The sequence below is a fragment of the Panulirus ornatus genome, chromosome 31 (assembly GCF_036320965.1).
Source record: "Panulirus ornatus isolate Po-2019 chromosome 31, ASM3632096v1, whole genome shotgun sequence".
NCBI lineage: Eukaryota > Metazoa > Arthropoda > Malacostraca > Decapoda > Palinuridae > Panulirus > Panulirus ornatus.
In genome coordinates this window covers 6,382,501-6,404,580 of record NC_092254.1, presented here as the reverse complement: position 1 = coordinate 6,404,580, position 22,080 = coordinate 6,382,501, and the positions used below count along the sequence as shown (strand labels likewise).

Here is a 22,080-nt window from a genome sequence, read left to right as displayed (position 1 = left end):
ACAACCTGCAGTCTCTTGGGTGTATTATACAACAACTTGTTATCTCTCGGTTATCCTATACAACAACCTGTTATCTCATGGTTATCCTTCACAACCACATTGTCATCTCTTGCTCACATGATGCAGCAGCAGGCAGGTTTCCTAATACAAGAACCCGTTTCCATTGGCTTTTTTAAGTTGTTCCTCAATTGCTCATTGATATGAGTAGTAATTACGGACACGGGGATCGCAAATTGTGAGTTGAGAGGCGGGTGGGCTCTTCGTGGCATCGGGAATTCCGAAAGTTGGCAACGTCCTCGTCGTAAAGAAGTATTAGTGGAGGAAGAGAATGACTTACGTGAGTGTTTGGCGTCGTATTGGTTAGGGACGATGCTGGGGTAGGTAGTGAGTGCCAGGAGGTGTGTAGCTTTCTTCTCATTACTGGGTCAGGGAGCTATGGATTTGTTTTCTTCTCAAGGGTCAGGGGGACTGTAGGTTTCCTCATGGGGTCAGGGGGACTGTAGATTTATTCATGGCTTCGGGGGAACTGTAGATTTTCTCACGGGTTCAGGGGGACTGTAGATTTCTTCATGGAGTCAGGGAACCGTAGATTTCTTGTAGTTGGGGGTCAGGGAACATATGAAAGAAAACGGCGAGTTTGGCTTAAGTGTATGGGGGTTTAAGGTGAGGGAGGCAGATGTTTACATTCCCTTTCCATCCTTGCATTTCCTCGCAGGGGTTTGGGAGGTTTGTCTGCCTTTGTCTGAGTCAGACATACACAGCCTTCAAGAATATAAGCAGTGATTAGAAAAAAATTGCAATATTTTCTTTACCAGAGATGATGCCTTCTTTTTCTGTTGTAGAATGACTGAACAGAGGAAATGTTGAGGAGTAAAGTGAAGTCAGTTTTGAGTAGGTAATGAACCATGATGCTGGTGGTTTTACTGTGTTGCTTAAACGGTTCTCATATGTCGTACCTCGATTTCTTCTTCTTCTTCGTCTTCTTCTTCTTCTTCTTCTTCTTCTTCTTCTTCTTCTTCTTCTTCTTCATTGTGTTGTACATAACAGAGCCTGTCATTGTACAAGGAGGTAAAGAAAACGGTCTATGCACCCTATTCCTCCATATTTGTTTATATTCTTCGTCGCGTTTTTCATTAATGTGTATTTTGTGTTGCAGGTGATGGAGCAGAAACACTAGCAACACTGTCCCTCGCTGTGCTGCCTCGCCGACCTTACTTAAGGTAGGTCCAGTGTTGCTCAGACTAGGAAATAATGCTGTTGCTCACTTCTTCTCAGCATCACCGAGTGCCTTAGACATCCCAGTAGCGTTGATCGATATAACTATTAATACCATCCAGTATAGAGTGGGTTTGGACCCTTATGAAAGGTTTCTCTAACACTGAAGACTAGTGAGAAGGCATTGACACCCACAGGAATGTGAGGGGGGGTAAGGCTGACCAGTGGTTGCCTTGGTTGGCGGGAGGTGTGTGTATAAGCTGGCTCCTCCTGCCCCTGTGCTTATAGTTGTAGCCTCGTCCCCGGGCAGGACTTGCCGCGCATTTTTCACCTCCTCACTGTAGACCTCATCGCAGAATAAAATTGGCAGAATTACAGCTACCGAGATTACTTGTGTATTTAGGTAAATGGATATTCACCATATGTGTATTGTACGATATTCACCATGATAAGTATGATGTATCGTACGATATTCACCATGATATGTGTATTGTACGATATTCACCATGATATGTGTATTGTACGATATTCACCATGATATGTGTATTGTACGTATTAGCCACGACTTGACCTTGATTAGATCTGCAGTCAGTCTTCAATATAGAGGCACATCATTAGCTGAGAATATCGTGAGACGGCGTCACTCATCCCCCGAGCATCAGGTTAGGTTGACACAGGCCAAACATACCAGGTGAGGGATCCCAAGACGAGAGTATCACTTATCACTCCCGGTGAACCTAAGACCCCAGTGTATAGACCATGAAGACGGAGGGGGCAATACTGCTCCTCCTCTGGCGGCAGTAGACACACCTCTCTTTAGACCAGCAGACCCTTCCTGTTGTAGGTAAGCCCCCTCCAGGGAGCGAGGCAAGGCTTACCTTCCTGTTGTAGGTAAGCCCCCTCCAGGGAGCGAGGCAAGGCTTACCTTCCTGTTGTAGTAGGTAAGCCCCCTCCAGGGAGCGAGGCTAGGCTTACCTTCCTGTTGTAGGTAAGCCCCCCTCTAGGGAGCAGGGCAAGGCTTCTTTAAGATAATGACGATTGGGTAAGGCTTTCCAGGAAGGGATCTTACCCAGCAAGGAGCAGGGGGAAAGCCTGTGTGGGAGGCGTCCGATCCCTTCCACCTGGCCGAGGAAAGCTCGTCACTGATGCTGGAAAGGTCCTGTCGAGCAAGGGGGGGACATTTTCTCCCGCAGGACCACGAAAATAATAAATCCAGGAAATTCTCAGTCTTGCGGAAAATCCTATCGTGAGGCGGGTATAGGAGGAACTTGTGGGCCGGGACAGGTCACCAACGTAGAGCAGGAGGAACCTTGGAGGGTCTGGAGAGGTTACCTACAGCAGGAGGCATCTTGGAGGGGCCAGAACAGGTCACCTGCAGCAGGAGGAACCCTGGAGGATCAGGAGAGGTCACCTGCAGGAGGAGGAGACCCTGGAGGGTCTGGAGAGGTCACCTACAGCAGGAGGCATCTTGGAGGGGCCATAACAGGTCACCTGCAGGAGGAGGAACCCTGGAGGGTCAGGAGAGGTCACCTACAGCATGAGGAACCCTGGAGGGTCAGGAGAGGTCACCTGCAGGAGGAGGAGTCCTGGAGGATCAGGAGAGGTCACCTGCAGGAGGAGGAACCCTGGAGGGTCTGGAGAGGTCACCTACAGCATGAGGAACCCTGGAGGGTCAGGAGAGGTCACCTGCAGGAGGAGGAACCTCACTGGTCAGCACCACCCTGATCAGTATCTACCAGATATTGATCATGATCACGAATTTAAGACCACCAGCAAAACAGTGAGAAAATTATGGCTCGGTGATATATCGCGGGTTGAGGTCAGAAATATGGCATGATAAACTCACGGTTATGTGCACGGACGGATGATAAATTCGATGATGATGATGATCATCATGAAATGATAATTCCCCTGGGACTCGCGACGACGTGTTTACGCTGGTCCCGTCTGATCCCTGGGATTGGGTAAACAGCTCCCAGGATCGCAGCAGTCTTGCCTCCCTCGTCACTCACGCCACTAAACTCCACCAAAAGGAACAGAGAAGAGGGCCAAGTAAGCATATTCCCTCTGAGGCTCAGTCCTCTGTTAACGCTACCTCGTAAACGTGGGAAATGGCCATTATATCGGGGGTGGGTGGGTTAGGGGGGCTATTTCCTGTGTGGCGGGGTAGCGACGGGAATGGATGAAGGCAGTAAGTATGAATATATACATGTGTATATATGTATGTGTCCGTGTATATGTATGTATACGTTGATATATATATATATATATATATATATATATATATATATATATATATATATATATATATATATATATATATATATATATATATATATATGCATGTATGGGCGTATATGTATATGTGTGTATATGAGTGGTTAGGTCATTCTTCGTCTGTTTCCTTGTGCTACCTCGCTGACGCGGGAAACAGCGGTTAAGTATAATATATATATATATATATATATATATATATATATATATATATATATATATATATATATATATATATATATATATACTCGCTACCTCGCTAACGCGGGAGACAGCGACAAAGCAAAATTGATAAATAAATAAATATATATATATATATATATATATATATATACACCGTTGTGGTTTGCCTCCCGGTTGTAGGATACGACCATTGGAAAAGTTGTTGCAGTGAAGTAATATTCTTTTTGGTTTGCGTGAGTACCGCTGGGTGGTTTTACATGACGAGTCCCTGGTCTGGGATGATGTATGCTTCAGGGGATACGTATTCCTGGTGAACCAAGACTTAGAGTGGAGCCACATTCATGGTGAGCCTGGTGTCTGGAGTGGAGATGACTCGCAGTAGCCATGGTGTCAGTGCTGACCCAACACAGATGAAGTGTCCACTTCTCCGTATACTCAGATGAAGTGTCCACTTCTCCGTATATTCACTTCCCCACAGATGTGTAAGAAGCAGTTATGTCCATTTTTTTTTCTTTTTTATTCTTTTGCAAAGTCTTTGTTAGTTTCCAGTGGGTCCGGAGAATGTGGCGAGTCGGGGAAAGTGTGATATATGAACTTAGCCAGGCAGTGCCTCCCTGTCTTTAGTTAGTTCCTCGATCACGACGGCACGTCCCACACGTTATGATGACCTGACCTTTGACCTGACCCTTTAGAATGTCAAGTCAGAGGCCAACAGACCCCCCTCCGTCCATCTGTAGGAGTCGAGGGACAACCTCAGACCTGCTCCGCGCGTAAAGTCATCAGAGATGAAAACCGAATTCTTAAATGTACTTGTCAGGTTGTTGACGAGAGGCCATTTAATGTGACAGACGAGTGTCTTTTTATCTCTCCTCCTCAGCCCAGTCTCCTGACGCCCTCCTCGTGTACTGGTGTGTGTGTGTGTGGGGGGGGGGGGGGGGGGGGAACCTCGCCGCCCCCCACGGCCTTCCCCAAGCCCCACGACCCACCTCCTCTCCCAGAGGCCCGCTTTTGTGGCGACAATTGTCTCCGCGGGAGTGTGCAGCGGCGGGATGGGTCTGGCCTGCGAGTTCCTTGCCTTTTATTCCACTAGATCACCTCCTCCATCACAGCGTTGCCACCTGTTAGTGTCTTCCTGATTCCTGACTTCCACATGCAGCGTTGGTTCACCGTGATCCTTGATGCGGTATTCTTTGGTTCTTGTCGCTGATGTGTGCCTGGCTGGCTGACGGGCGGGCTGGTGGCGTCCTGGGACAACTAGGGGCGGCCTGTAGGTCTCTCGCAGGGCTCCTCCGTTGGTGCTTCTCCTCCTCTTCATGCCCTGGACCTAGACTTGTACCTAGAGGGTCACCATCATACCGGCCGGAGGGCATCATCTGAGGCGCCACACTGCCACCAGACCGTCGGACCTTACCCAGCCCAGCTGCTCCACCTTGGCTGCTGTGTGACCAATGTTCCTGATTCAGCCAAGATCACTTAGACTCAGGATGGGCCATTTGCATTCACTCCTCCCCCGTGCTTGAAGGTGCATTCCGAGGCTTGTCCGAGGCCAGGAACGTCTCCTGAGAGCGTGTGGTGCCGCCACCTGTGGTGTTGGTGGCTCCCGTGAGGCCAGCAACATCCCCATGAGACGTTTAACACCGACCTGGGATGTTGCTGGCTCCCATGACTCGTGCATGAGAGGAGAAAGCTGAATTTACATGAAAAGTGGGAATTATAGTCTCATTGAAAGGCAAGTGTAAATATTGCACGTTAGAGAATGTTTACATCACCTGGAAAGTGGAAATTTACAGCGTGGTAAAAGATTTACTGTGTGGTAAAACTGTTATGCACATTTTCTCTCCTCTCCCTCCGACTCTAACTTCTAGTCTCGACACCAGGTGGCAGGGTAAGGGTGAGCGTTTTGCACTAACTAGTACGGAAGTTGAGGGGTCAGTGAGTAGGGTCTGAGAGCAACACTGTGAGGCGAGGTCATTTAACGCCTTGACCACGACAACGTTACGATCCTCGAGTCAGATGGCCCGGCCGTGGAGACCTGACCCTTTAAAGATAAGGTCTACGTAGGCCAGACCAGCGTACACAAGGGTCGTACCATCGTGTGAAAGGGTCGCACCGTCGTGCTCAAGTGTCGCACCGTCGTGCTCAAGGGTTGCACCGTCGTGCTCAAGTGTCGCACCGTCGTGTTCAAGGGTCGCACCGTCGTGCTCAAGGGTTGCACCGTCGTGCTCAAGTGTCGCACCGTCGTGTTCAAGGGTCGCACCGTCGTGTTCAAGGGTTGCACCGTCGTGTTCAAGGGCGTGTGAAGCCACGGGAACGGTGGTGCTGCAGATGATATTCTTTCCGACTTAGATTCCACCGCGGAGGGAGCTCCACCCACACAGAAAATGAGTCGTGACCTCAGATGGGGGAGAGATCGAGCTCACTCCACCCGGAAATGGGAATTTGAATTCGAATGAGGGAGAAGGTGTTCTCCCCGGCGGAGGGTGGAGGAAAGCTGTGGACTACCCACTCTACGATGGGGGGAGGAAACCGCCTCATAAAAGCCAGGAATAACTGTCTGGTTCACAAAACTCGACGTAAACCCGCATGATAAATACAAGTGCGAGTTTTGCGGAAAAATGAATATCATTTACATGGAAATCTAAGTTACAGAAGAGCCTGTAAATGAAAGGTTTGAGTTCGGGATGAGGAGGAGGATTTTTCTTTTTTGCGTTTCGTGAGGAGTCGAGCTGAATGTTGACTATAGGGAAGACCAAATTTGAAACTGTGTCCTGCAGTGAGCCAGTCGCGGGCAGTGAGATTGGGAGGGGTAAGACAAAACAGTGCTTCTGTGGTCACTAGGATGACAGTCTAGTGAGTGTTGATGGTGTTCACACACTGGTTAGGGTGGAGGGGGGGTCGTGGGGTCGTTCATGCGAGTTCTGATGACCAGATGTGGTGCCCATCTGCACATGAAACGGGCGATCTCAAGATAGCAGGAGATAACGGTGGCGAGGATGGTGCAGTAGCTTCCTCCCGGAGTGTGACGCGAGGACCACGTGATGGATGGAGTGAGTCTGAGGCAGGATTGTGCCTAGCGTCTCTTTGATAGGTGGTGTGTGTGTGTGTGTGTGTGTGAGAGAGAGAGAGAGAGAGAGAGAGAGAGAGAGAGAGAGAGAGAGAGACCTCTCTCGATGAGGGTGATATTGCATGCCTTTTCCTGCGTCTTTTCCAGCAGGCCCCTGTTGTGTGGTGGATGGGGAGGAGGAGCAGCCCTCTGTTGTGTAGTGGATAGGGAGGAGGAGCAACCCCCTGTCGTGTGGTGGATAGGGAGGAGGCGCAGCCCCCCTCTTATGGTGGATAGGGAGGAGGACCAGGCATGGGGAGGCACAGGTGAGTATGGGAGAGAGGGAAGAATTTGCGGCGATGTTCCTGGGGACGGACGCAACGAGTCCCACTGGATCCTTTGAGGGTCGGGTCAGAACCCATGTTACCTTACCGTAGGGGGATCGTCCCGTCCCGCTCAAGAGGTTAGACCCCCATCCGCCGACTCCCGTGGCGGAGGGGGTCAATATTTTATCGGCCATATTATGCAAATCTGTTCCCCCACGCCGCCGCTGGGCCCCGTGAGCTCCTCGCGCCAGCGTGCACTTGACGCAGTCATCACTCGCGCCACCTCACGGGGAAAACTGAATCGGGTTTCACATGTAAATTTTATTTCACCCGCAATTCGCATGAAAAATTGAACTTGAATTTTACCGGGGGAAAAGCTAGCCTGGATTTACATAGAAAAAGTCGGTCTTATGAACCGGGGACTCAGATGTGTTTGAATATTTTGGGCGGTTCGTGAGGGTGGTTATCTGCCCCCCCCCCCTCGCGCGCGCGCGCGCGTGTGTGTGTGTGTGTGTGTGTGTGTGTAATTACATCACATTGTGAGTGTAATTGAGAGTCTAATGTTGGTCCATATCTCAACTTTATCTATCTATCTATCTGTCTGTCTGTCTGTCTATATATATATATATATATATATATATATATATATATATATATATATATATATATATATATATATATATAGGGGGAGAGATAGAGAGAATTTACTTTCTGTCCTCGTGGTGTTGGTGAACGGTCGTGGTGTTTGTTGACATTCTTTGTTCGTGGCTTGATGGATGGACGGTGGCACCACACACACACACACACACACACACACACACACACACACACACGTGGGGGAATGACGCGCCCCGGAAGTATTCTCAGCAGAGCCATGCATGCATTCCCCTCGCCCCCTCACCACCCTCCCGTCATGGTCGTGTATTTCCATCACGTTTTCGGCAAACTTCTATTCCTGTCTGAGGATTTATGAGTCATTTCAGGCACGACAGTTAAGGTAGAATATACTTGTAAAAACTTTCTTTTTTTTTTTTAAATCGTTAAAAGAATATCTTTGAATCGTGGGAAAACCATATGGAAAATGCCCTCGAAATCAGAATTTGGGGCTAGACTTCAGCGTATAGAAAACGATTCCGTCATCCTTCACCCAGCACGGCGCCTCCAGGTAAGCTTCCTCTGCCTATGTAGACAGCCACTTCTTCCCCTTTCACAGATAAACTTCCTCTACGCTGGAGGACAACCACTTTACCGTTTCCCCTCCAGCTAAGCTTTCCCTCCTCCCCTAGTGGACAACCACTTGCCCGTGTTCTTGATAACAGAAATACTCCTCGCCACAATCCCAAGGCTTCCATTTTCTCTCTCGAATGTTGTTCGTGTGAGTTGAGGAAGACAAGACTCGCCAGCCGAGCGTCGGTTTTGCTGCTCTTTTGAGGTTGGGTATATATCAAGGTACGGACCGCCGCCCCTGACGTCCGTCACCTCCTGGTGGTGGGTCACGTTGCACCGTCAGGAGCCGCGCGCACGTCAGGGGTCGCTCACGAGCGTACGTCCGTCCACGGACGTCGAGCGCATATTTCTCTCTCTCTCTCTCTCTCTCTCTCTCTCTCTCTCTCTCTCTCTCTCTCTCTCTCTCTCTCTCTCTCTCTCTCCATTCGTGTTGCCCCGTCTCTTATCCTTGCATGTATGTAATATATCTTTACTCGTGTGTGTGTGTGTGTGTGTGTGTGTGTGTGTGTGTGTGTGATGACGTTCCTGGTGGGCGGGAGACCCCCACCACTTACTTTTCGTGTGGTTCCATTACACGTCGTGGGGGTAGTCAGGAGAGAGGGCGTCTGTAATAGTCTCCCCTCCTCCCTCCTCCTCCTCCTCCTCCTCTCCGCAGACGAACGCTTCACTTTGATGTCGGAGACGTTCCATATACTCTGAGGGTATGGGGGACTTACTGCCCCTGCCACAGCGCGCAGGACCTGGCAGTTGGGGGTATCACTCGCTCAAAAGGACTTGACCACCGCTCCTGGGTAGACCTTGCTAAGGGGTCGGTTACTCCCCAGTTGTCCCACGACGCCTTCGCTTGGTGGCGGTCGTGGCTTCGGGGTCATCCCCTAAGGGACAAGCTGCTCAGTATGGACGGGTCTGCACACGTACCAGCCCATCAGAAGGGCTCAAGCGAACTTATATGGTCTTAGTGCCACACACCCACCCTCTCTGGTGTAGGGGTTAGCGTTGCTGACTATGAGACTCCCGTACGAGGCCGCCCGCCCCGGCTCGCATCCTGGTCACGGAAGTCGACCAGTTTGCCCTACCTCTCCTAAGGGCTGGTCGATAAATGGTTACCTGGCTTGGTCTGCGAGATATAAATGTATATGAAACATCACATAAGCTGAAATTATGTGGAACTTCGTCTGCTCGTATGCGAGACATCAGTTTAATGTGAAACTTGGCAGATTTGTGTGGCGTGAAATTTTTCAGACTCGTATGATGCAAAACATCATAGAAACTTATGTGATGTGAAACTTTACACAAACTGGTGTGGTGTGAAACTTTACACAAACTTATGTGATGTGAAACTTTACACATACTGTTGTGATGTGAAACTTTACAGAAACTTGAGTGGTGTGAAGCTTTGCAGAAACTACGAGCTAAAAACTCAGGTTTGGCGAGGTGGTGTCAGACTTCGCAGGACCTGATGCGATGAATAGAAGCCAGAAGATAAATTTCCAGGAAGGTAGATAGTGCGTCGTGCCCCCGGGCACCTCCTCCAGCACAATGCAGCCCGCCTCGAGGGCCTCTCACGATAGATTTCTTCTCGAGTCAGATTGCTCGAGGAGTGGCATGGCCTGGAGGTGGCCAGCCTCCCCCGGGGTGGGCCTGGAGGTGGCCAGCCTTCCCCCGGGGTGGGCCTGGAGGTGGCCAGCCTTCCCCCGGGGTGGGCCTGGAGGTGGCGAGCCTCCCCCGGGGTTGACGGGGGCCAACGGGGTGGGCCTGGAGGTGGCCAGCCTCCCCCGGGGTTGACGGGGGCCAGCGGGTGGGCCCGGAGGTGGCTAGGCTGCCCCGGGGTGGACGGGGGCCAGCGGGCGAGCCTGGGGAGTGGCATGGCCCGGAGGTGGCCATCGGGCAGGCTTGGGGTGTAGCATGGCCTGAAGGTGGCCAGGGATCAAAAGAAAATGGAACTAACGACATTTGGGTATGGGGGAAGGCGCCACTTACCAGCGATCCTAGCGGCAGATCCTGGTACTGGATGACATACGCAAACACCTTTGTGTCCCTCACAACCCGTGTTTCGGGAATCACTCCACGTTGCCCACAGCATTTAAGTGGCGCGGGAAAGTCGTCGGTGATATTTTGATGTGCCACTCTGGCGGGGACGGAGCTGGCATTCAACGTAGATTGTATTAATGGCGGGGGTCCATGGGCTTACGTAATGGTTCACTCAGTTTCACTAGATATTGGCCCGTGACGCTGAGTGAGCGTTACCGTGTAACACTGGCGTTATACAGCGTGAGGGACAGAGGCCGGAGCGCGGGGGCTGTTGCTAATGGGTTAATAGGTTTGTAATTGACGCGTTCGTTATGAAACCTTTTTTTTCGTCCAGCTGTGTATAAATGGGTCGCTCTCAGAGGCTGGGATATTAACGGGGTAAGGAAAAATTGAAATATGAGAGGAATTTCTACGTAAGTTAAGGATGCTCGAAAGTTAGAACAAGTACATTGTGTGTGTGTGATTGTGTTTTTGTTTACTTGTGCGTCTTAATATTTGTATGTACGTATATCTGTCAGTTTTCCTTCGTAACGTAACGCTAACCACACCTGCGGAAACGGCCAGGGTTTGGTCTGCCGGCCAACGATGGTTAGTGGAGGTGACGTCACGTAAGCCACCTCTCTCTCTCTCTCTCTCTCTCTCTCTCTCTCTCTCTCTCTCTCTCTCTCTGTGCATCCTTGACACCCCCTGGCCCTCCACCCCCGAAACCCATGGCCCTCCACCTCCGAAACCCATGGCCCTCCACCTCCGAAACCCATGGCCCTCCACCCCCAGAACCCATAGCCCTCCACCCCCGAAACCCATGGCCCTCCACCCCTGAAAACATGGTAGCTATAACAAGACCGGGGCCAGTGAGGGAGGGAGGGAGGCGGCCCCACAAGACCATCCTGGTATATAGCCAGCCTCCCCCACCTCCTCCCTGGGCGGCCATCTTCACTTCATCTCCGTGATGACTCCAGATTCAATTAAGATTACCCGCGTATTTCATGAATTTTTCCTCACCCCCCCAGTCGGCGGGGCGCCGTTGCCCGGGCCAGATTATTTATAGAGAAAATGTTTAAATATATTTCGGGTTGGGGATGGGTGGGTGGATGTCTCCCTCCCTCCCTCCCCCTCACCCCATGGGGCGGGCCATCATATCTCCCTCCACTTGACCAGGGTGGGAGGGTGGGTCGGTGTGGGTCTTCTCGGTGTCAGACGGTGCCACTGGCGCGTACCCCAAGCCACAGGCTCCTGCAGTTGGTATATCTGGCAGTAGACTTCACCGTTATACCTTTTTGTAAAGCTTGGTAATGCAGTATGATGGTATAGTGTGTATGATATTCTTGTCTAGTATAACATGGTATACTAGACAGTAAGATGTAGTTGAGTGTGTATACCAGACAGTTTGGTATAGTTGAGTGTATATATCAGACAGTAGGATATAGCCATGTAGAGAGTGTCTAGCATATCTGAGCGGCTAGCATATTTAGTATACGTAGCATATTTGTACCGGCAGATGCCTGTATCATATACATGTAAATAATGTCTGTAAGATATATCTTTTTATTACACGTGGTTTGTACGAGTATACTGGTATTATAGCCGTTTAAAAGTATACCTATACATTGCATATGTGGTATATATGTATTGATTCCTGTGATCTTGATAATCAGTGTGATCAATACACCTCTTGCAATTTTCTGCATATATTGACTACGTCTCCATATAACGGTATGGGTATGGCATGTGTGCGTTACCTGTATGCTGGACTGAGAGAGGCGTCCGTGGTCTGCACTTTCCGTGTCGTGCTGAAGGATACCCCCAGGGTTGGCGTGGTCGCTCACGTGTAACAGAGATAACGAAACTTGGTAAATTTATTTTGGCTTATAAGCTTAAAAAATGTGAACGTCAGGGTAGGTAGTGTGTGTGTGTGTGTGTGTGTGTGTGTGTGTGTGTGTGTGTGTGTGTGTGTGTGTGTGTATGGGGCAGTGCCTGGGTACGGGGCGGTCTCTGAGGTTGGGGATAGGCTAGTAGTAGTGCCAGGGGACGGGGCAGTGTCTGGCTGGGGTCGGGGATAGGCCAGTAGTGGTAGTACCAGTGGATGGAGGTAGATGGGGCGCCTGGGGGTTGGGGTGAGGGGTGTAGACCAGCAGCACCTGAGGGGGAGGGTAGCGGCTGGGATGGAAGGCAGCATCACTCAGGATGTCACTCGACCAATTTGGCTCTGACGGGATCAATTAACGGAGCACGTTAAGCCACGCCGGAAAATGTTGATTATATCCTCCGCTGACGCTCCTCCTGTCTGGTTAGGACCTGATGATGCTGCTGCTGCTGCTGTCTTGCTGGGACCTGGCGCTGCTCCTCCTGTCTTGCTGGGACCTGACGCTGCTGCTGCTGTCTTGCTGGGACCTGGCGCTGCTCCTCATGTCTTGCTGGGACCTGGCGCTGCTCCTGTCTTGCTAGGACCTGACGCTGCTCCTGTCTTGCTGGGACCTGACGCTCCTCCTGTCTTGCTGGGACCTGAAGCTCCTCCTCCTGTCTTGCTGGGACCTGACGCTCCTCCTGTCTTGCTGGGACCTGACGCTCCTCCTGTCTTGCTGGGACCTGATGCTGCTGTTGCTGTCTTGATCAGACCTGGTGGAGCTGCTTTCTTGTTGGGACCTGATGCAGCTTCTGCTGTCTTGATAGGACCTGATGCAGCTTCTGCTGTCTTGTTAGAACCTGGTATCAGGTTTGTCACTGACCTGACCGTGACCTCCTGAATTTTGGATGTACATTAGGGATAACAGTACCTGATCCTCCCTGAAGGTTCTCAGAAACAAAATAGTTCGTAACTTATCATCTCATCTGTATTGACTTTCCCCTCATACACGATTGAATCTTTCATTTCACTTTCTCTTTTTGGGTGTGGGGTCGATACGTTCGTCAGTAGTGTGTGTTCGCTGACGTCTTCTTCGCCAGCGACGTTCAATTTCCTGTTATACTGTTCGCTGGGGGAATTCATTCCACCCTCCTTACGGGTGTAGGTCAGCATCGCTGGGTGCTTGGCTGGCGAGCTGGGTGTGTGGGTACAGCCCAGGCGTCTCCCTTCCTGGTCGTGTTTCAGTTAATTTGATGATGATTGGCTCCCGTTCACCGTGAATGAGACTGATCGTCGCCTGGAGTTTTAATATTCTCAAACCTAATTGGCTGTAAAACAGTGAACTTTTGATTGGGCCAAGTGCTTCGTAATACAAGTAAGTTCATTGGCTGGATCTTAAGATCTTGAGCGCTGATTGGATGAATGTTTAAGGCCGACATGCGAAAAGTTTGATACCCAATAATATCGGGCACGTTGATTGGCCGGGGGTGTCTATCGCTGAACGCTGATTGGCTAAAAAAAAAGATTTTACTCTTGGCTTCCAGGAGAGTTTATTACCGCTCCTTACTTCTCTCTCTTCTTCACCATGTTTGACTTCCCTTTATTGACTGTGTTTTAAGGAGGGAGAGAGGCAAGCACCGAGATCTGTACTGCGAAAAGAAAGTTGTAGCATCAGTTTTCTGAAGCCGATGATGACAAAGTACGCGTGTGAAGAAAACGGGGACTACGTCCACTGCAAGTGTGTGTGTGAAGAAAATGGGAACTACATCCACTATTAGTGTGCTTGAAGAAAACGGGATCTACATCCACTACAAGTGTGTGTGAAGAAAACGGGAAGTTCATCCTTTTACAAGTGAGGTGTTTGATTATCTGGCTGGACACCGCAGTACCACACCAGACAGACCACAGGCTCAACACGACTGGCCCATGACAGCTCGTTGCCTCTTGACGAGAAGAGCCAATACCAGAGCTACGGACGGCAGTGCAGGCCACAGAGAACGGCCTCGGGAAAGAATCCAAATAGGTAAGAAGTTAGTATATCACCGAGAGAAGGTGTTCTTCTCTCCCTTCACAACACGGGCAACACCACGATCAAGACACGATACCTTCCCCAGGGAGTCAAGAGAGGCAGGGTAAATAATGACTTCAAAAGCCAGCAACGCCGGATGCCGGCCGACCCCGACGAAGTACCGTCCTGTTCTGCCCTCAGGCGCGGCCTTCATCATAGATGGTCACAAGAGAAGATAGTCGAGGTTATTTTCGTAGCTTCTCCCCTGAGCACTGGACTCCCGCTGGAACCAGGGACCCAGCAACATCGCCAGAATTTCCATTATGAAGCGTGGTCCCTTGAGGTAGCGTCCTGCTACCCCCGCTGTTTATAACTTTATAACCCGGCAGATATCCCTTCCCCCAGGAGGGAAGTTGAGCGCGGACATCACTTACGCAGGCGACGACGCAGGAATGTTGGTGTCCAGTAACCCACTTACTGAACATACCAGCTGTTCAACCAGCCTTGAACAGATGGAGTCGTCCAGGCTCAGCAGTCACGAAAGAGGCTGGAACATGGTCACGGATTTGAAGAATACAGTTGTGTCCCCAGGGTAAAAGGTAGTTACACAGTGATGTAAGGGAGTTAAATACAGCGCAGTATTACCTTTAAAACACAAGGCTACACTCACACACTACCAGCCATAACAGCTGAACGTATCATAAAGAATGGGTCAATGTTCAAGAACCCTCGCAGGTTCTGGCACCTCACGGAGAGGCAAACGCTGCATCTAGTACAGGTTCTTATCCTCCTTCCATCATGCCACTCCCCCGATCACCCAAGTTGCTGTTGCAGAAGCAACAGAATCAGTCACAGCGATTCGCCACTTTCGTAGAATAACCCACACACTGACAACACTGAAGACCATCATTACGCCTTACAACAGATTGACGCAGGTTTCAGAGGGTTAGAACACAAGACAAGAACTGAAACTCAACTCTGACGTTAGATACAGACATATCCAAAGATCTGTCATAGCGATACAAACATTGGGACACTTGGTTCTCACGGGGCCTTAAATCCCACAGAGAAGCTGTCATCATCACACAATATACATGTATATCCCTAGGCCTGGCATGGCTACTTCCCATCCCGCACCTCACCTCACCAACCCCTGGTATGCCAGACGTATATAAATAAGCCACCAGAAATAGCATTCATCAAGCCATCCCAGCACCTCGACAGACTTGCACCTTTAAGCCGTTACAATTATTTCCTGGTTCTCCAGTATACACCTTTCCAGTCCCGCCTCATCCCTTCCCCTCTAAACCACCCTCTTCATAAAAAGGAAACGAGAGGGGAGGAAAAAAAGGGGGAAGAGTTAGGTGAGGAAGTGTAACTTTGGAGAAATTAGGTGAGGGGGAGGCAAGTAAAGGAAGGAAGGTTTAGGGTGAGGGGGAATTAGTGTGGTGAGAGAGCCGGGGCTCAATACAGGATCATGGCTCAAACAAACCCAGTGTCAGACGAGAAATTAATTAAGAAAAGTGCCTCACAGAGATCTCGGGCTGAGGTATGTTAATGCCGGTGTAAAACGGGTGTAACTGTGGTAAGGAATGGGTATGTTGAGACTATGTAATGGTGGTGGTGGTGGTGTCGGGAGACTTGTTCAACCAGCGCCTGGAACTGATGCTGGCGGCAGCACCAGCCACACTCACCAATGTTGGCCCTGGAAATGCCTGGGTAAACATAGGAAGGAGTTTTGGTGTGCTGGATCTTAGTCTGCTGGCTCAGTAGGTGGCTAACATGGCGTGGCTTTGCTTTGTGAGGATAAATCATGAAAGCCAGGTATAGTAGGGTTCTGGGGGCGATCATGGAAACAAGGAAAGGTGATTGTTTTATGGCGAACCTTGAAGATCCAGGAAAGGTTGACTTTGTGGGAGTGAACCATAGAGTCGCAGGAATGGTGGCTTTTGGGGAATGTTGAATAGGAAAGCCAGGGTAGCTGGTGTGTGGAGAGAGGCCTGGAAGCCATGTGGTAAGGGGAGGTCTTCCCTGTTCTTTGGAGTTCACAAGTTGGCGAACATATGAGTTCTACGCTCGGGGTTACATTTGGAGTTACTTCTTTGGCGTGGATGTGAAGTTCCTGGGTTGGCGTATGTTTGAGTGCCCTGTTTGGCGTATTATATTGGGAGTTGTGTGTTCGGCGTATATTTATAGTTTCCTGGCTGGTCTGTATTTGCACTGGCGCTGTGCACCAAAGTCTCCATCATTAACACCGTTTACCAGTTTGAACTGTGCGATATTTTCCGTGTTCGATGATTACAATTCACAACAGAAGTCGTCACGCATCACTGAGCTGATGGAGGGCGAGACAGGTTGTAGATTCATCACATGGCGAAGAGGATCAGGATCTGTTTCGTTGGATAATACTGGCAGGGATGGGACGTCCTCTTCGTATGGGTTACGTGCCCCAAGTCTATGGGTAAGAGATATACTGTATATATATATATATATATATATATATATATATATATATATATATATATATATATATATATATATATATATATATGATCATAGGAACGCTACATCCTTGGCGTGTGTCTACTGGACGAGATCACAGTCTTTTTTTTTTTTTAACCTTACTGCTGCTGCTACTTCTGCTGCTACTTCTGCTGGTGTTGATGGTGTCAGGTCCGCCAGGTCTTTGTGTGGCACGGTTCCCTCTGCCTCGAGACAACCCTGTTCTCAGAACTGTCGTTGACACTATTACTTCAGGTACCTGGAAGGGCTGCTTCAGCCTAGTTCTGGCTCATCATTTTTTCAGAGAACCGCTCGCTGTGTAAGGTGGTATCGTACTCGGTTACATGACTAATGTATGTATTGAAGTCTGTTGACCAGCCATGGAGGATGAAGAATTCGTCCCTGGAAAGCAGCGTTCCTCGTCTGTCATTCTGCAGAGTACGAACCAGATATATATATATATATATATATATATATATATATATATATATATATATATATATATATATATATATATATATATAAAGAAACACGTTAACTACACCACGAAATACTGGGATTATCTGGAATACTAATATGCCTTGTATGATTCATCGTATGTGGAGGAATATGGTGACTTAAATAAGCAGTTCTGTTTCTGTAATTGTGTTGTATATCCGTACCTTCTGTGCGCCTTTGATTGTATAAGTTCACATGTTTCTGTATGGTGACAGTGTGTGATTATGATTACCTATGGCCTATGGATTGGCCAAGCACATAGCACTCACTGCAGGCTGAGTTAGAATTAAGAAGAAAGACTCGTGTGAGTCTTGTGTGTAATGTGTGTGTGTGTGTGTGTGTGTGGATGAATTGAATACTGGAACCCACGTTTACGTGAGACAGAAAAGAAAAAATATACAACATGAGCCAGAAAGGGAACTTGACAGCCACTGGAGTGCTGAACCTCCATCACTCACCCTCCCGTGCCCGGGTGAGTTATATGGATCAGACATCATGAATTGTGAAGGTGAGGAACGAGATGCGCGGAGTGACTCAAGGGTTTGTGGACTCTAGTCATTGTTGGCAGAGCAGGACTGGGGAAGCAAACACGCCACTTCCCTCCCCAAACCCCCGCCAAAACCTATTAGTTTTACATCAGACCTCGCGAATAACATCCACAGGTTCCCCACTCCCGTCGGATTCCCGGGTGAAAGTTGTTTTTTGAAGATGCGTGTTTGGCTGGGAAATGAATTTGCGTCTGTGACTTACCCGCCGACTTGCCTGTTGGTTGAGTCACCGGACACGATCGCCTGATGGTGGCGGCCAGAGGAACCCCCTCCCCCGCGATATACGTGGACTGAACCACGGTCGAGGGAAGACAGTTGGAGGAGGAGGAGGAGTGATTGGAATGGCCATAGGTCCTTGGAAGTTAAAGGTGATGAGGATTGGAAGGGAAGAGTTGGAGTAGCGATGCCCTGGGTTAGGAGAGAGGGGTTAGGTGCGGGTGGACAGGAGGGGCGGAGAGGTGGGGGGATCAAGACTAGCCAGGGATTTGTCAGTGGTTGGGTGTTTGTTGCCCCGGGTGGCGGCGGGGGAAATAAGCCCCGTAAGGGTGACCTCACACTGACACAGTTTTCCACTCTACCAGACTGATTTACACGAGTGCAAACGGGGGAGGTGGAGGGATTTGCTGGGGCGACAGTGGAATCTCATCTTCTCGCGGGGAGGAAAGAATATGTGCAATGGAAGCCCTTGAGGAGATTAGGTTCTGGGTTTTACTCTCCGATGTCCTCTAGCAGCAGCCTCAACCCCCTCACCCCCAGCTGTGTGTGCAGAGGCAATTTACAATGAGGAATTTTGCTGTATGTCTTGTGAGGGAGATTGTCACTGCATGTTTTCGGTAGCCTCTTAAGCACGAAGGGACGACTCGGTGTGATAACCTGGCCTTTGACCTGACCCTGAAGGATCATATCAAAGGCTCAGCCATCGCACCCAGGGATGTATATACATATCTTTACCGTCGTGCTCGGGGGATCGTGCAGATGTGCTCAACAGATAAAAGACTGGCCAAGTTTTCCAGCGGTTCTACGCATGTGAGGGGCTACCTCAAGCTGTTACCGGATGACGGTGTTGAGATGTAAAGGTACCAGGTGTAGGCACGGTCTTGCCTTGGGGCTCCCCGGCGACGGTGAGCCGTCGTCTGGAAATCCGTGACCTAGTCACATTATACACTGCTTCCTTTGTACGTAAGGTTATTCATAGTTTCTGTCAAGGTGTGCGTGGTGTGTGACCATATAATCTTACTTACCTGTGTACCAGCACGTACACTGTGGATAGGTTCCCCTCAGATAGAGTGTGGACAATTGGTCAGTGTCATCCAGTGAAAGGACCGCGGTAGATTGGCTCCAGCCATCTCAGTAATGGAATTCTGTCTCAAGATCCCGGCAGCCAGGAGTGTGTGGGAGGGTGTGCTGGGAGTGTGGGTGGGTGTATGAGAGTGTACTGGGAGTGTGTGGGAGGGTATAGTAGAGTGTACTGGTGCCTGGTCAGCTGTACAAGGACCTCACCAGTCGTCGTACTCATAGTTTGAACACTGGCTCTCATGATTATACAAAAGCAATTGTTCATAGAGACTCAGTGTGGAGTTTGAAATTATTTGGACGATTTTTCGAGTAATTGTGGATAGAGAGGAGGATATTACGATTCTTTAGTATTATATATATATATATATATATATATATATATATATATATATATATATATATATATATATATATATATATATATATATATATATATATTGCTGCTATATTCATAGTTTCATTAAGTTGTAGAGATGCATGTTGAGGGCCAGAATATGATTCCCAAGCTAAGATAAAGAAGAGTCCAGCATTTGGCCCACTATCCCAGAGTGTCATGAAAAGCCTGCAGTGTAAAAGACACTTTTTTACACTGTTTACTTCTGGTATCCTGGCGTCATTACGGGCGTAGGTGGTAGGAAAGGATCAACTGTTCGCTGTGTACGAGTGGGATGGTAGGTGGTGGTGGTGATGCATTTGAGGATGAGAGCCACGGCGACCTTCAGGTTATTGAAGATAACTTGGACGAAGGTGTTTTCAAGGGGAGAAAAAAAAAGATTTAATGGCAGGTTTGCGTTGCGTTAGGTGTTGCAGGTGCAGAGAATTGTATCTCACCGTTGGTGACTTGACTCATTATAGTTTGAAGACTTGCTGATGAGGCACGCTGATGGGGAGGGAGGATCTTGAAGAAGAGGTGTGTTGATGCTGCCAAATTGCGAAGCTCTGATGATGATGATGATGTTGATGATGATGTTCTTTGGCGAGACGGGGCGATGAGGCTGTGATGGACCTCGGTGAATGAAGATTATGGACGAATCACTGATGAGGCTCACTCATAAAGGCCCAGCGGTAGCAGACAGTGGTGAGGATCACTGACGACGCCCATGAGTGTGAGGGAGGGAAGGGGAGGGGGGAACTTGAGAGACGGGATCAGACCAATGAAGGAACGAGTAGGTGGAGTCAGTCATTGAGGGAGGGAGGGAGACTGGTTGGTCCTGTTGTCTAATCATTGTCCATACACAGCCTCTCCCCTCACCACCACCACACCATCCCTGCCTACCATCCTACCCTTAAACAAACACCGTCCCAAGCAACATACCTCACACACACACACATACACCCTTCCTGTCCTCCCCGCTACACCACAGTATCTGTTCTTCCGGAATTGATTGTTTCTTTTGCACACAGAAACACCAACAGCCCACCCCACGCGTCTGAAACTAATTGTTATCCAGGCTTTAAGGTGGTGATGGTTTAGACTTGCAGTTGCGGATTTATTACGCGCTCGGGATTCCAACCCAGATTTTATTCGCCGGCGTCGTGTCACTCCCTCGGTATGTGCAGCCACGTGGACCTCCCTCCCTCCGCTAGCCCGGTCCCGCCGTGAGTAGTGGTGCCACGTCTGGTGTCGTCGTGCCGAGGTGATGATGATGATGATGCACTCTCGGCCTATGTTACTGATACGGGTCATCCACCTCGGTCAGATTCAGGTTACCAGCACGAGACACAAATACAACCTGACTGCATTCAAGATGAGGAGGGTCCCGATGGCTCTGCCTCGCTCTCCTCGCGCGCGCGCGCCTGTCTCGCTCGCTCGTCTTGGTATGCAATAAAGTCGAGGGAGCGGAAGAGCTCGTATTGCATGCGGGGAGGTTGTCGTGAACGTGATATGATAACGGACACGGGACCCACACACACGGCCCCCACCCTCAACCTCCCGGTGGCCTTCGATGTGACATGCGGTATCCGCGCTTCTGCCTCCTCGGGGTTGTGAGGGCTGTTGAGGTTGTGCCTGAGTGAGGTTGCGGTGATTATTGTTACTACCGGGGAGAGCGCGGACGTGGTAGTGGTGTGTGAGTAGCCGCATTCCCGAAGACCACGGACCGTGAGACGGGGCCAGCCCGACAGACGATTAGTCTCTAAAGCAGCGGAAGTTTAGACCGGGTCACTTCACACCCAGATCCCCCACCTCTCCCACACCAGTGGAGCAAATCCTCCCCCACCACGAATGTCTCTGGGTGTGATTGAGACTGGCCTTGGGAGAGCGAGGGAGGGGTGTGCAGGTAAGCGTAACCGCCAGTCATAACGGCCGTGTTACACCCCAAGGCAGGCATGTAGCACCATGCCAAGAGGAGCACCACATTCAATTGACGTGGGTGGGAGGCGCTCCACGACTCTTGAACTCGATAGACGTTTCGGATGTGAGACTGACTGATGCCATCTCCCAACGCCCGTCCATCGGGGTCAATGCCCATCTTCTTTTCTCCCCCAAACATTTTGGGGGAGGGGAGACACGCGTCTCCTTTTCCATATAACGGCAGGTAAAACGCGCGCGCTGGTCTTCATGTGAATCCGGGTGTTTGAGAAGTGCCTCGACATGCAAGCATAAATATTTGTTCAGCTTTCCTGGGCTCGGGCGGGAGCCGAGATTTCCAAATTTTCCCCCTGCAGCTTCCAGCAGGCCTCTCAAATATTCATACGACACGAGAGAACACGTCTGGCTGGCTGGCTGCTGGGCTGGGAGGGAGGTGGTGTGTCCCAGGCCCCCTCTCCCAGGTAAATGGTCGTAGTGAGGAATAGGTTATCACCCCATGTTTATGTTCAGTGCTTGCTGAGGGGCAGGGGCGAGGACCTGCCTGTATTACATGCTCCTTTTGCGGGATGGGTCTTCACCCGCGCACATGCTGGATGCCTCCGGGCCTCTGTCGTGCTGTGCGTCTGTGGGGCTCCGGGTATCATCGATGTCGGGGTGGTTTGGAATTCCGATTGCGTGCCGGGGAATAAGGCTTCGACACACGCCAACTGAGCGCTACTTTTGAGACTGTAAAAGGTCACTTCTGCGACCAAAATGTGGTACTCAGAGGTCACGA

The 22,080-nt window shown here is 49.9% G+C and overlaps 1 protein-coding gene across 8 annotated transcripts in view; it reads left to right on the top strand.

Annotated features, from left to right (window-relative positions):
- LOC139758776 (uncharacterized) overlaps positions 1–22,080 on the top strand; it is a 141,261-nt gene that overhangs the window by 54,509 nt on the left and 64,672 nt on the right. For all 8 annotated transcript variants that reach the window (XR_011714917.1, XR_011714915.1, XR_011714916.1 and 5 more), the window contains one exon: positions 1,157–1,220. The gene's annotated coding sequence lies outside the window, so the exon portion shown is untranslated. The remainder of the gene's footprint in view (positions 1–1,156; positions 1,221–22,080) is intronic.